The 14,702-nt window shown below is 44.2% G+C and overlaps 1 protein-coding gene across 2 annotated transcripts in view; it reads right to left on the reverse strand.

Annotated features, from left to right (window-relative positions):
• Nucleotides 1–14,702, reverse strand: part of sema6a (sema domain, transmembrane domain (TM), and cytoplasmic domain, (semaphorin) 6A) — a 102,997-nt gene that overhangs the window by 87,659 nt on the left and 636 nt on the right. The window lies entirely within an intron of this gene.

The following is a 14,702-nucleotide window of genomic DNA, read 5'->3' on the forward strand; positions in this document are numbered from 1 at the left end:
GCCGTAATCAAGCTTCGTCTCTTTTCCTTCTTTCACTCCGTCTCAATAAATTTCTCCTTTCTGTTTTTGCACCCCGCTGCTCTGCCTGTTTCTCTCGCCCTCCCTCTACCTCTGCCTCTACTTCCCTCTGCCGCGCAAACCCTCCTCCTCCTCCTCCTCCTCCTCCTCCTTCTCCCCTGGCTTTGCTCGGCTTTCTCAGGGTCAATTAAGCTACAGTAACTAAACAGCAGTGCACCCTGTCACATTCCATCCAGTCCCCCTCAATGAGTGACTACAACTTTCACTAAAACAAACGGGCTTTGAAGGAGCCCGCTCCAGCAGCTATTACCATATGAACAACTCACTTCCTACCACACAATGAACTACCTTGACAGACCTTCTGTGGCCCGAGGCTGCCCTTCATGGAACCCTGTTATTAATGGGGTATAAAGAAGGGTCTGTGTGCAGGTTGTGTACCCTTTTTTCCTCTTTTACTTTGCCTCTGCAGCTCCGGCCCCGGTCCGCTTTCCCAGCGCTGCAATATTTACTTCGTAGGGGGTCGAGAGAGAGCGGCAACAGCGCTCGCTCGTGCACACCTAAGTACACACAAGCTCACCACGGGGAAGGCACAAGTACAGAGGAAACACATAAAACAGAAACTTTGATGTGCACACACTCGCACACATGTTCGCACCGAAATATGCCCACATTTTCAACTACAAGAGCACCACACTGTGCACTTGAGAGGCCGACCTCCACCAAAGGCAGATCTATTTCTCTTCTCTCCTCCTCATCCACCTCCTCCTCACAGACACACTCTGGAATCTACAGCCCAGTACAAGTGTGTCAACAACTGAAATCTTTATAAAGGATGAGAGAAGGTACTTCTTTTGCATTTTTTTTGCTTTTTAAAATAACCTTCCAACATTTTCATTTGAATTCATGCAGACAATACAATTCTGAAGCCCCTTTTCCGCCGGTCGAAAAAACTAACATGGGCTAACATTTGGTTTTGTCTACGACTGGAATGGATACGATCGGTATTCATATTTTTTAGCTGGTTTATATGTGTTTAAAGAAAACACATCTCTGGGTGTAAAACAGTTGTGATTCCATTTAGTTCTGTTTATGAAGAACTTTTCCACTTGCTTTTCTAAAGAGCAGAGGTCGGACCGCCCCTTAGAAACATCCTCTTATGCATTTGACCTGACGTGGTTCTGACAACAGGTCTGTGGAGCCTAAATAGAAAATGTTTTAATTAGCAGGAGGCACCATACAGAGGAGCATAATGAACTCCACCATGAAGAAACGGACTGAGACAGCAACAGAAACACAGATCCAATCAACAGACGGAAACGGAACTGCATCGTTCAGACACAGCCCAGCGATTATAAACAAAGATGGGACTTATGCTTAAGGAGAAGATGTCAGAAATATGACCTGAGGGGACAAATTAGCTTTTGACCGAACGCTGTTTCTTTGCATCTCTACACGTTCAAAAAAAACAAAAGGGGGAAATATCATATGAAGATTGTTTGTGTTATCTACGCATTGAATCTGTTCGGGGGAAGGAAGTCCAGTTGAATGGTTCTTTGTGATCGACCCGGATAGATTACATCCCCTGGTCTGCAGGGTGGGTGGGCAGAAACCAAATCACACAGGTTTGATTGAATGCTCAATGACGAGTCTTGTTCTCCGTCGCATGTTTTCAATACAGGGAACACAGCCGGCACCTTGCTTATCACATCTACCTGTGCTAATTGTGACATTTCTTTTCATCAGATCCCAGCGAGGGAGAGAAACGCTCTATTCAGCAAACTGACAATATCTGGAATTGAGAAAGTGGTCGTGCTGTTTGAAAACATGACTCAGACTCGACTTCATTTGGCCAAATCTTATTATTCGATTTCTGTGAAATATTGTAACTGGAAGCAATTGGACACACTAGGTGGTTTGAATTGTATATGATGGAAGAACATAAACAAATACCTCTTTGTTTATTGTTCCCACTTGAGCTGTAGAGAATGACGGTGCCAAAAACCATCAAACCAGAGAAATCTGTTTTAGTAGAGCGTGTGATGTTTATGTGATGGAACATTAGAGTGATTCGATTTTAGATGCCACTGTTGCACTATGGGGGGGCAAAAATCTTCAGTTTATATATAGTTATATATATGAATTTGTAATTTCTATGGATTGATTTTAGCTTTTTTGTTCTGGACTCATTCAGAGAGACTAAGTAACTGAACATCTTACTGTACCTACCACCCGTGCATCACATTAATGAAATTGCGTCATTAGCAGAGCTGCAAATAATGATTATTTCATTACCGATTAATCAACAGATTGTTTTTTAATTAACACATTCATCATTTTTATCTCTGAAATGTCAGAAATGTAGTGAAAAATGAGCCAGAGATAACGTATTTAAATATTTTTGTCTTATCAGAGCGAAAGGTATTCAGTTCACCACCGTAAATGAAGAAGAGAAGAATCACACCGTGTTGAGTGAGGAGCTGGAACCAACAAATGTTTGCTTACTTACATTTTGCGAAATTGGTCACCAAAATAGCAGTTCATCAATTTACTGGCAATCACCTAATTGATTAATCCATTAGCTGTTTCACTTCTAGTCCGTGCGTCTCACCTGACTTTCTCATCCTTTAATTGAAACACCAAACATCTGACGCCAGCGACACAAAGACAACCAGAGTGAGAGAATCCGGCTTCTCACAGATCAGATCCGACCACGGGGTCATCCGACTCCCAGCACATGTCCAGCCTACGGACACATGATACACGGAACCCAGCCCAAAACCCTGATAGTAGATACCAGAGCGGGGCGCACACGCAACCCAGCCCACAGCATATAGAGCGTCCACACCCTGAGGCAGTGAGTGTTGCTGAGTGGCTGTGGATGTTTGCATGATACTGAGAGGCTATATCTATGATATACACTCTCTGGGGCGCACGTTCTTGGGTGCCAGTGTGTGTATATGCATGAGTGTGTGGGTGTGTACTTTTTGTATCATCTCAAATTCCCAGCCAACCGTCACAATGTCATAAAAGCTTGTCTAAAGCTTGTTATCTCTCGCTCATATTCGTTCATCAAACGCCAGCATCATAAAACCCCTCAGCGGTGGATAAAGTTCCATCATCCCCCAGGTAATAAAATACACTATTTGTCCTCTTATACAAATGGCCGCGATACAGGTGCGCTCGTCTCTCTGTCCATTTGAGAGATAGCTATCAGTTAAAAGGGTAACCGAAGCCTCTCCACTTGTTGGGTTCCCCCCCTTTTCTCCGTGTCCGGCTCCTCGTTACGTCCCTCTGTGAATTATATCTCCTTTTAGCTCTGCTTACTTCAGGCATATGGCAGGCCCGCTCTGGAGCGCAAGCTGCTTCTATGACAAACCCTCCCGCCCTGCTTCTGCCACTGCACTTTTTATGACCACTTCATATGATGATGATACTTGAACCATTGCTTGTTTATTCTTTATTTTCCAACCTCAAAGCGTCATTGACATAAAAACTTGTGATAAAAAAAATATTTTTTACGAGAGAGACATCGCTGTGCAAACATGATGGGGGACGTTTCGTCATTAAAGCGGCCATTTGTGAGAAGAGGACCAAAACAGTCTTAATGCCTCTATTGATTACAATCTCACCATCCGCCCTATGCCCTCCTTAGACGTAATACAATGCATCCCAGGGAATGAATAACCGTTGCTAATGGCTATAAAAAGCTCTTGAGAATCGGCTAACAATCTAGCCACTGGAATCGATATCTCCCCCAACCACAATCTTTATTTAATCTCAATATAGTGGCACAAGGAATTAAGGATGAAAAGTGGTTGAGAAATTACTCAGAAGAGTCATGAAAAAAAGAAGGGGAGGATTTGAACTGAAGCGCTGTCAGCACACACATCCTACCTAAAGGTTTGGACACTTCACCGACATATTAACTCTGATTCATCCAGAGTAAAAAATCTACTTGTGCTCTGGATGGAAATACCTCAGCTCCGCCTCCATTATGTCAGATTGACTGCAATCATTTACAAAAGGAATTCCAAATAACAATCAATTCATTAAATGCACGTCCCCTGCGCTCTCCCCTCTCCATTCAGCCGATGCTATATTCACAACTGAGGCGGTATTTACTATAGTAATTAGCCCGGTGTTACAAGCATGGAAATCACCGTGATTAAGGAATAACTATCTGCCTCCAGGGTGGGACAGGCAATGAGAGCACTCAAATAGAAAGTCACGCCTTATTATGCAAGTGGCGGAGGTAAGAAATACGACCTCCCGAGGTAATTGAGGCCGTGTACGCTGCTTCGTACAGAGACAGGTCTGAGACGCGGACGGGAAATGGAAATGAAAAGAAGCACCGCACAGTGGTCCCCCCCCCCATCAGCATATCTCATGGTGCAGAATTAATGAAGAACTGGTGAACTGCGAGTGGGTTACACCACAGCTTCTGTGAAATTTGAATGCCATGGTTCTATAATAGCGATTCGTTTAAAAACAGCTTTGCTTATTGCTTCCTAAGCCTGAACAACTGTTGTGCAAAGTTATGATCTGCATGTGCCACTAAAGGCATGTAACATAATAAAAAAGCAAAACCCCCGTTATGTAGCTAATTTCTACTATTGGATTTCTTTCAAACCTTAAGTTATTTAAATACGTCAAACCTCAGCTACTCAGCTGTCACAGGTTTATGAGCTTCCTCTATTGACTTCATGTATTTTATTGTTGTTTGTTCATGCTTGTGTGCAAACAATACAAAGATAAGTGATCACATCCTCATTCTTCACAGTGTTGTAATGACATATCTTTATTGGAGTAGCCTGTGTTATCTGTGACTGTCCACTGAAAGTCTGGGTCACACAGCCAGACAGCCTGACTCTTACACACACACACACACACACATAGAAAAACCCACTAAGTCCTTCACCTGTTAATGTGTGAAACAAATGACTGCTGCGGTGGCGCCAACGAGAACACACCACCATGTCCCATCTTATCGGGTGGCTGCATGAAAACCTGTTTGCACTAGATAGAGTGTGCGACAATCAAGCAAGTCAGCTAGAGGGAATTCAGCTGGCCGTGGATGACTGCGCCTCATAGGAGCGAGCAAGCCCACCGCAGCACAGGGGGAGGGATGAACATCAAAGTCGACAACCACAACAATAGGCCCGCCACCACAGGATCAACCCAACACCCCAAACTCCCAATATAATCTAGGTCAGAGCTGCACCTCCGAACGACTCAGCCCACCTCCTCTTCTTGCCCTCTGATGTCTTTGTTGTAGTGTGCGCTGATGTAACAAACTGTAACTTTGCGGCGTGAACCCAAAGTAGAGGCCAGGTAGAGGAGCCACGGGCATCAGCAACACCTCTCTCTCTCCAATAACTGAAGGAGAACTAACAAAATGATGATCCAATGGTTGTGGTCTTCTAATTCCCCAGATGAAAGAGTTTAAAAACAAATAAATTGGAATCAAACTGTACCAAATTGCAAACACTCATAGATATCAGTCTCGTAAATATAGTTTTTCATCAAGATCCAATTAATTATTCTGTGAAAAACTAGTAATAGAGGTTGAAAAGAAAGTGTGAAAAACAATGCCTGGATTTGTGCCCTGATTCGGATCCCGACAAAAATAATGAGTTCTTCACAGACTCATATCACATCCTTCCACCAAGTTTTGTATTAATCCATCCAGTAGTTGTTAGCGTGCTCATGCTTATGAACAAGCAGACGCAGATGAAAACATTGCCTCCTTGATAACCATGACAATAAGAAGCTTTACCATGTAAATGATTAAAGCAGCTCAAGGGTCTAGATAGTCTTACCTGCCATCCTGTGTTCCTCTCTAGTTACCAGGCTAGCGTTACTAGACTAGCTAGCATTACTGAAAGCATCATGTGTACCCGCAGAGGAGGAGAAGGGAAGATAGCGAAGAGGAGAGAAACTAAACGAAGGGAGACTAATTTGCCATATTCTGTTTTTCCTACCTGTCGAACATGTGAGAGCAGCAGCTTAAAGCCTGGAGTCAAACAGGGCTTGATATCGGTGGGAAAACACATGTTTTAATAACCTCGCCCGGGATAAAAACCCAGTAGCACTCTCTGTTATGACATCTAACCAGTTTGAACTCATGAGCCCTTCGGCCGAGGAGCTGGGCACATAGCCACATCGATCATACTGCAAACTCAATTTAATAAGCACAGGTTCAATTGCTCTATAATACCGGGATCAATAAACAGAGGATTTGTTGGTTATTTTGTATTAAATTAAACAGATCCCATAATATACAACAAATACAGAGGAGTTGTTCAGTGAAACAGATGAGACGGCCCCATGAGGATGGGAGTAGATCAAAAGATGCTGTGTTTCAGTATTCACCTCCTGAGCTGCCCAATCAAACCAAACTACAGCAAGACCAAAATAAGCCTCATTACTTTCTCCACATATACCGATGTATACAGGAGCGCGTGCATTCACAAATATCTCAGATTCACAAATTCATGAATAATCCAGTTAGCACACAGATCAAATTAACAGGTTGAGAAAAAGCAAAGGGGCTTTGGAACAAATGACGTGGAAAGGGCCCTCAGTAGACTGTGATGAATGAATCAATCCGAGCCTGCTGTGAACATTATCAGAGCAGGCAGTGAATGAGTGCATTACCATGCAAGGTGCAACTTCTCTTTTCCTGCCTCACAGCTTGTCAGTCTTACAGCCTATCAACCCCGCGAGCGTGATTACCTGCCCACATACGGAGCATCTTTTGTCCACATTAAAGGGGATTGAGTGGGGGGGCAGGCTGAAATTTTATTTATTTTTCTCGAGGAATAATTACGAGAAGTCGTGTGGAGTTTTTTTTTTTCAGCTTGTGACTAGAAACCTTGCTGCCTGCCTCCTCAGCCTCTCTTTGATTCCTCTCTCTCCCTGTCCACTTAAATATCCCAGTTACCTCTGTGAGTCGGAGCGTTCCTTCCCTACCTGGTTGTGTGCTTACTCTGGATATCTCCATCAAGGCTATCTGTTTCCTTTTTTCTTGACGATTTGATTCATTTTTTTTACAAATTTGCATTCATGAATATATAGTAAGAAACATACTGATATCTACAAACTATCTATCTGCATATTGTCAGGTTGGGACCAATTAATGGTCATTTAGGGAAAGATACAAATGTTTGCCTATAGAGGTAGAGGAGAAAATTGATATAATTCTTTGTTTGTAAGTATGAAGTAAGTATGAAACCACCAATAGCAGCTGGTTAGCTTAGCATTAAAGAGAGAGGAAACAGCTAGTTACTAAATTTGCCTAGCAGCACCTCCTCAAGGCTATTTGCTGTCTGAGCTAAGCTATCTAGCTACTAGCTGTGTCTTCATATTTCATCATACGGACATCAGAGTGGTACTGAACTTGTTATTCATAACCCAAAAATGTTTTATAGCCATGTTCAGGCAACTTCGTTTGAGTGTAAAGTGTTTCTTATCTAAACAGCGACTTGTGGCATCAGACCATAAACAAGATGATAACATGACGACCAAAAGTGAAGCCAAAGCGTCCTGATCGCCACCTGGTGGCTGGCTGCAGTACTTAACACATCCCGCCTCACAACCAAGTATTTAATTAGACCAAGTCACATTGTCCTACAGTCACATTGACCACCTTCCTTTGGTTTCCTGGATTTAATCTTTCCTGCGTTGTGAGGAAACATAACTTAGGTATTGTATCTGGCAAAGCAAGTAAAATGTATTAAAATGTATTTAATCAGAGAAAAGGTTACTTATCTACTTCCTGTCTACCTGCTCCTACAAGTCTCCATTTGCCCATCACGCTTTCTTCTTCCACCTCGTGTCAGCTCAGGCCGCTGTCGCACCGTACATTTAATCAATCCAGCAGCCTGAGCAGTGTGTGTGTGTGTGGGTGTGTGTGTGTGTGTGTGTGTGGTGTGCGTGTGTGCGGTAGTGTGTGTGTGTGTGTGTGTGATGTGAGTGGGCCTTTGTGAGGCCTCCTCTCAGCAGAGTGATGATAAGTACTCCCAGCCCAGCGCTCCGCATGAGCTGATGGTCAGACGGGCCAAGAACACTGGGGGCCTTGTGGTTAGGGCGTGTGTGTGTGCATCTGTGTGTATTGTGGTGAAAAGGGGGAAGACGGTGGCTGTGCGTGTGGTGTGTGAGTCTGTGAATATGTGTGTGTGTGTGTTTCTCTTTTCACCAGCCACGCCACCAGGCTTTGCCACATGGCTGCAATTTGTTCATTAGCTATATAATAAATGTACACACACACACAGGGGTAATATTGTTCTGAGTCCTGCCTGATTGGATTGTGAAATAGAGGACCCTCAGGGGAATCACTTGTAGTCTGCCAGCCACTGTGACCGGGAGAGGACTGATTTCTCAACACTGCTTCCAACTCTGAAACACATTCGCCTCTATATATCTAGTCTCCCTAATAACCATTGTGAATATATTCTAAAATTATATTGCTTGTTTGAGGGTTTTCAGATATTAATTGGTTTCAGCTTGATCATCTTATCTAAACTCTTTTAATTGCTTTTTCCTTTGGCTGAAAAATCTTTCCTTATTACGTTTCATGTGTATGCGTCAGAATAACTGCAGGTCATTGTAAGGATTTACCAGTCACCTGGAAATAATTAATATTCACCCAGGGCCAATTGCAGCAATCTATCATCATCATCAGTGTGTCAGATGAGCCGGGGACGGTTGTTACAAATTACCCGCTGTCGAGGATATCCGTCGATGCTTGTTTGAGACGAGCTCGTGCCGGCAGGGTTTCGGGCCGGCTAATAAATGTTTGCATCCCGAGATTAGAAAGCGATGTCACGTTGAGTGAAACTATATCACCGCTGACAGATCATTTATCCTGAAGTGTTGCTGTGAGGGAAACCCAGAAACATTTATAATAAACTAAATCTGTCTAGTTTGGCACGCGTTCGGAAACCAGCAGCGGGGCTTTGGAGGAAGAAGCGGCTTGTTCCACATTCAGCGAGGCTTACGGCCTCTGGGAGGGTACGCCTGCTGCTCTGCCGTGAGCATACAGATCACCTTACACACTGGCTTTCCTCTGCTTTGATGACTGATGCACACACACACACACTCGTATGTCCACACACACACACGGAGCCATGCATGCCTGCCTCCACCGATACTCAAGGAGCATTGAAACACCTTTACCCCTTCCCCCAGCTGGATCAATTTACCTGCTGCACCTGAGAATGCCACCGCTATGATGTCACCTGCAATCCCATCACTTCAAAGGGCCAAAAGCACCTTAGTGGCACCGCAGCACAAAGAGCAAACGCACCCTCTCACTGCCTCCTTTGTCCTCCTGTCCCGTAATGGTGATTCCCCCTGCAGAAGGTCCATACATGGAGGATGACAGTGTCTGCAATCAGGTATTCTTGGTTCTGTGCCCATTGGCGCTCACTTTGTGCGGTGCTGTAACAATGAACAAGCTTTCTCTGTTCCTCCTCCTCCTCTCAAGTGTGTACTTACATGTGTCTCTTGTGTGTGTAATAGTGAGGTTTTTTGTGTAATTGTGTTCATGCATTTGAGTGAAAGGTAGTTTTTGTGTGCTGAAAATCCCATGATTACAGGGCTGCCGGTAGCTTACTCTCCATAAGCTCCCATTGGAAATGCTCACAAGCAGGGTATGATGTGATGAGACAAGGCGATAGTACAACCACCACATTAGTGCATGGTTAGCCATTAAAAGGCCCAAATGAGATTATGAGGTCATATGGGAGCTGCAAAGCCTAAAGCCAAAACAAGAACTGCTTCTCTGCAGCGAGGGGAGCGAATCTAAATGTGGAGGGAGGTAGAGAGAAAGAAAGTGGGAAAGGAAAAAGAGTGAAAGACAGACAGATAAATGCAAAGACACGGAGATGGAGAGACAGGGCTTGATAGCAGAAGGTATTCCTTGCCTCAGACATTCCCACAGTCGATTTCCATAGCTGTCGAGCATTGAATAACGAATGAATTCAGCATGATTTACCATCAAAACATCCAACTGAGCATGAAACAGGAGGCCCTGGCCCATCTTCCATCTCAGCGCATTGGAAGGTTTTTTCCCATTGTAAAGCAAGGTGAAATAATGGCCGTTCAATGTACTGTAACACACAGGAGATGCACCGGCCCCTTGACCACGCTATTCACAAGATGAGGCCTACTGTGAAAATCCTCTTCTGCCCCCATTTAGGAGCGAGAGAGCAGTTTAAGAGGAAGTGAAAAGATGCATGCACAGAGGGCGATAGCGGGGTTCACCACTGAAATAAAAATCCATTTTGGTTCTCGACGCACACTCATCCATGTGGAGGACAAGCTCAGTGTGTTAGCCCACCATCGCTCTTTCAACCACTTCCCTTCTTTCCTCCTCTGCTCCGTTTCAATTGTTCTGCCTTCACCTCGCTACGCTGTTTAGCCTATATCATTTCCTCCTTTCCTACAGAGTCACACCTCTTTCCTTTCCTTTCCTTTCCTTTCTCTCTCTCTCTCTCTGAGCAGCCAGACACCCCAACACTGTCTCAGGTCCTGAAACTATGGCAACGGACTGGGAGAGAAAGCGCTCTCTATGATTAATAGATGAGAGATGCAGCGCCAATCGCTGGGGCCTGGGGAGGAGGGACAGATGCACTTGAACAACACCATGCAGGCAACCTGCACGCACAGTCACAGGGAGCACACACACTGAGTACACACTCATGACCCCCCCCCCCCCCCCCCCCAACCCCCACCCCACCCCATCTTATCAAAAATCATACACATAAACTCAAACACACACTCACACACATGGACCACCATTAGTGGTTTCCTTGCCACACACCTCACAGAGACACATAAACACTGTATTAAAGGCAGAGTTAACGCTGAAGGGGCAAACAAAGAGGTGGCAGAGTTTTCCTGATGCTTAACGTCCACATGACACACAACAAGTAACCACACAAATTAACACGGCAGCGGATGTGGCCCTAATGAATCTTATCAGCCTGTGGCTGTCTCCATGACTCACAGCTGGCTGCTCTTACCTGTAAAAGCCCAACAGCAGGACGGGAACTGGGACATTATATTTTTATGCTTTGTTCCACAATTTACGTCATCTGATCTGCAGAACAAGACTTTTCCAGTCATTCATCCATCTCCCAGGCAATCACACAAAGTCCTGCAGCTTTTGGATTATCCCTGTAAATGCATTCCCTCTCCATTTGAGTAATAACAGGCAAACACAGTCAGCCTGGACAAAGGTATTACCGCATGTTGATGTCGCATACACTAAGTATTTAAAATACACATTTTGCATGAGGACTAGACAGATGTTATAAGCTGATTTAAAATGTTTCTCTGGATGAGCTCTCAATTGGCGAGCATGTGACAAAGTTTGGCTCCTCAACAACCTTCTCCTCGATGGACTGGCTATCACTTTCTGATTCACTAAATTTCGAACAACAAAGCTTTGCCAAGGACCAACAGCATCAACAGACCCTCAGCCAATTCTGCCGCTGACTTGCGGCGCCCGGACCGAAATAAGCCCTCCGCTTGGTCCTCCATGCCTCTGGCGTTCTTGGCACACCAAACACTCTCAATCAATTATGCTAATGTAATGAGTATGAAGAATGTTTAACACATGGACGGTTAATTCTGTGCATGCGATGGAGAGTCATTTCTAGGGAGCCGGAAGGGTTAAGGCTAAGTGGGAGACAGCAGCCAGCTCCAACAACACAATGAAACGTGAAAACTGGCATCATGGATCCACGCATGTGTGTGTGTGTGTATGTGTAAGACCGAGAGCGAGATCATGGACCAACACGCTCAAGCGAGAGATTACATTTTCAATGAGCCATGCTGTGAATATATAGCACACTTGACCATACTGCTCAGTGAGATATACTAAATCCCTACAGTACAGTGAACATCATTTATCATTGCCTATAAGGAGTGGGCGATATGTTCCAATTTGAAGCAAATAAACTGCTGCCTTTTCAGAAAAATAAATACATATCAACGAAGGCAATAGATGAGATTGAGATACAGGTCTGCAGCCATCGTCTCTCAAACTGCATATTATTCAGTGTGTTCTCTTAAATCAGATTTAAGGCGTTTATCAATAATGAGTTCAACTTCAGGGGGTCAAGGAAATCTTACCAGCAGAGGAAAAGTGGAGAAGCGTTTACACAGAGGAGAAGTTGTGTAATTTATTAGCAGTTTACAACATCTTCTGTTTTTTCTTTTTACCTCTTTCGGCAGATGAATCACAACTTAAGAAGAATTAGCACATGCTCACATTTGTGATGGACAGTTTCATTTCAGCGCAAGCGTCTCTGATTGTGCTGACCTGTATCCCTGAAAACAAAATGTGCTCAGACACACACTCAAGCTCACGATTATGTGTTTTTAATGTTCCACCGCTATAACAGATTTAGCGTTAAGGCAGTGTAATTGGAGCAGCGGCAATTTAGTAAAGATGTGAAAACTGGAAAATGGGTTAAGCATCAATAAATCACATGCAAATGAGTGAGAGGGGTCTGATGCTTTCTCACACTCTAATTAAAAAAACAAAAAAACAGCAGCCCACACACCAAGGACGTGCATCAATAAAACATGGCTTTTATGAAATATGCATTATGCATAAACACAAACACTATTGGATGCTGGGTATTGACACTGGCTGAATGAGGAGCAGTGGTTAACAGCAACTGACCTGTCTCGTTGTTTAGAGTAGAGGGGCAATTCATTTGAATCAGAACAAAGCCATTTATCAATTATTCAAGCTGACTATCCTCAGGCTGCATCTGCATTTGTACGGCAAAAGGTAAATACTAACTCTCTCTCTCTCTCTCTCTCTCTCTCTCTCTCTCTCTCTCTCACACACACACACACACACACACACACACACATACAGTGTGACAAATTCACATCAGTCACACACAATGCCATCCCCATCGCTATTGTTGGGGGATCGTCTGGATCAAACGCTCCGCAGAGCATTGCTCCAAATACAAGTAACAACTCTGGTCGCTCTGTTCTGCCTCCCCAGGAAGAGAGGAGCGGCAGGCTTCTGTCACAAAGGTAAATCATGCTGTAATTCATGTCAGCAGCAGCATCATGACATGTCAATGTATAAAGTGTTTTTTTTCCTTTCTCAAAAGCCAGGATTAGCGCTCTGGTTTTTTGGTGTTGTAGCCTTTATGAAACAGCATGGGGGGGGGGGGTTCAGCCCGTGCAGCATCTAAAAAAAATGCCTCCAGGACATTTGAATGCCTCGAGGCTAATGTTGTAGGAGGAGCTGAGCTAAAACATTATGCTATTTCACATTCAATATCATGTCTAATCTCCAGCACAGCATGTATAGTGTCGGCAAAAACAAAACAAAAAAAACTACATAGATGAAAACATGCAACATGCAACATTTCCATTGATTTCAGGGAAACCATGAATCCCAGCACCCTCTCCTCTCAGAGCTGGATGTGACGTGAGTCCTCTTTCTTCCTTTAATTCTGTTAAGCTTGATAATAAAATCATGTTTCCAAAACACCATGTGCTGCTGCTGCTGAAAATCAGCTGACGAGAGGCACATTTTGCTGTGGGCATTTCAATACTCTTTAGATTCATCCATTTCTATCACCAGCCTTGCACACGCTTCCTAATCTAAATCCCACATTTAGAGTTGCTGAATCCCTTTTGCCAGCCTTCCCCTTTCCTAGTGCCTGGTGGAGCGAGGGGAGAGGGGGGTGTACTGGGAGAGGAGAGGAGAAGAGAGGAGAGGAGAAGGGACTGAATGAATGACTGACTGGGTGTTGGCAGTCCGGCGGCTGGATGTGGCTTGTGAGGCCTCTGTCTCCTCATCCTGCCTCGTTAAAGCAGCAGCCCTTGATTTAATGGTCAAATCCCACTTCAGAGACTGACGCAATTTTGCCTCCTGCTCGGAATTACAAACATTTCTATTGGATCTTTTTTTGGGACCAGATTGACCACTCTGCTTCTCCTGAAATCCCTGAACGCACCCCTATGGCCAGTGTGTGAGCATGCATGTGTGTGTAAGTGAGAGAGAGAGAGGGAGAGAGAGAGAGCAATAACAATCTGTATGTGAAATTAACTAATGAATGCACAGCAAGTTTCTAGCCTCATTTCCTTGAAAGAAAGATTTTGAACACACTCGGCAACACAAGTCTAAATGTAAATTGCTTTTTCTAATTCTGAATTTCCAGTCGTGGGAAAATAAATGGCAAAATGAAAATCCCATCATGGACTGCAATAATGGAGCGAGCACTTTAGTGTTTGTGCGTTTTCCATCACAAATCAGCCATGAATATGTTATTATGGGCTCATATAAACTCTCTCGTTTTATTTCAAATCTAAAACTGTTTGTTTTTGTGTCAGTAGTTTTTGTGTCAGTAGACACATTCAGGGTCAGCGAGGCTGGGTGGGAAAGAACGCACCGTTCGAGGGGGGACAACAGTCGGTCAAGTTCCCACAGGCACATTTCTTATTCTCCGTCCATGTACCTGCTAATGACTGATCCGGACATTGTTCCTGCTTGAGTCTGGGCTCAGTGTGAGCAGCCATAGCTCCTCTGAGACTGACACTTCTTTAATCCTTATGCGTAAACAGCATAAAAGGGATTACGCACGGAAATGTGGTTCTGTTTACATCGATAGAAGGTGTTTGTCTCGTAGGGCAAGCATCGC

The sequence above is a fragment of the Pleuronectes platessa genome, chromosome 4 (assembly GCF_947347685.1).
Source record: "Pleuronectes platessa chromosome 4, fPlePla1.1, whole genome shotgun sequence".
NCBI lineage: Eukaryota > Metazoa > Chordata > Actinopteri > Pleuronectiformes > Pleuronectidae > Pleuronectes > Pleuronectes platessa.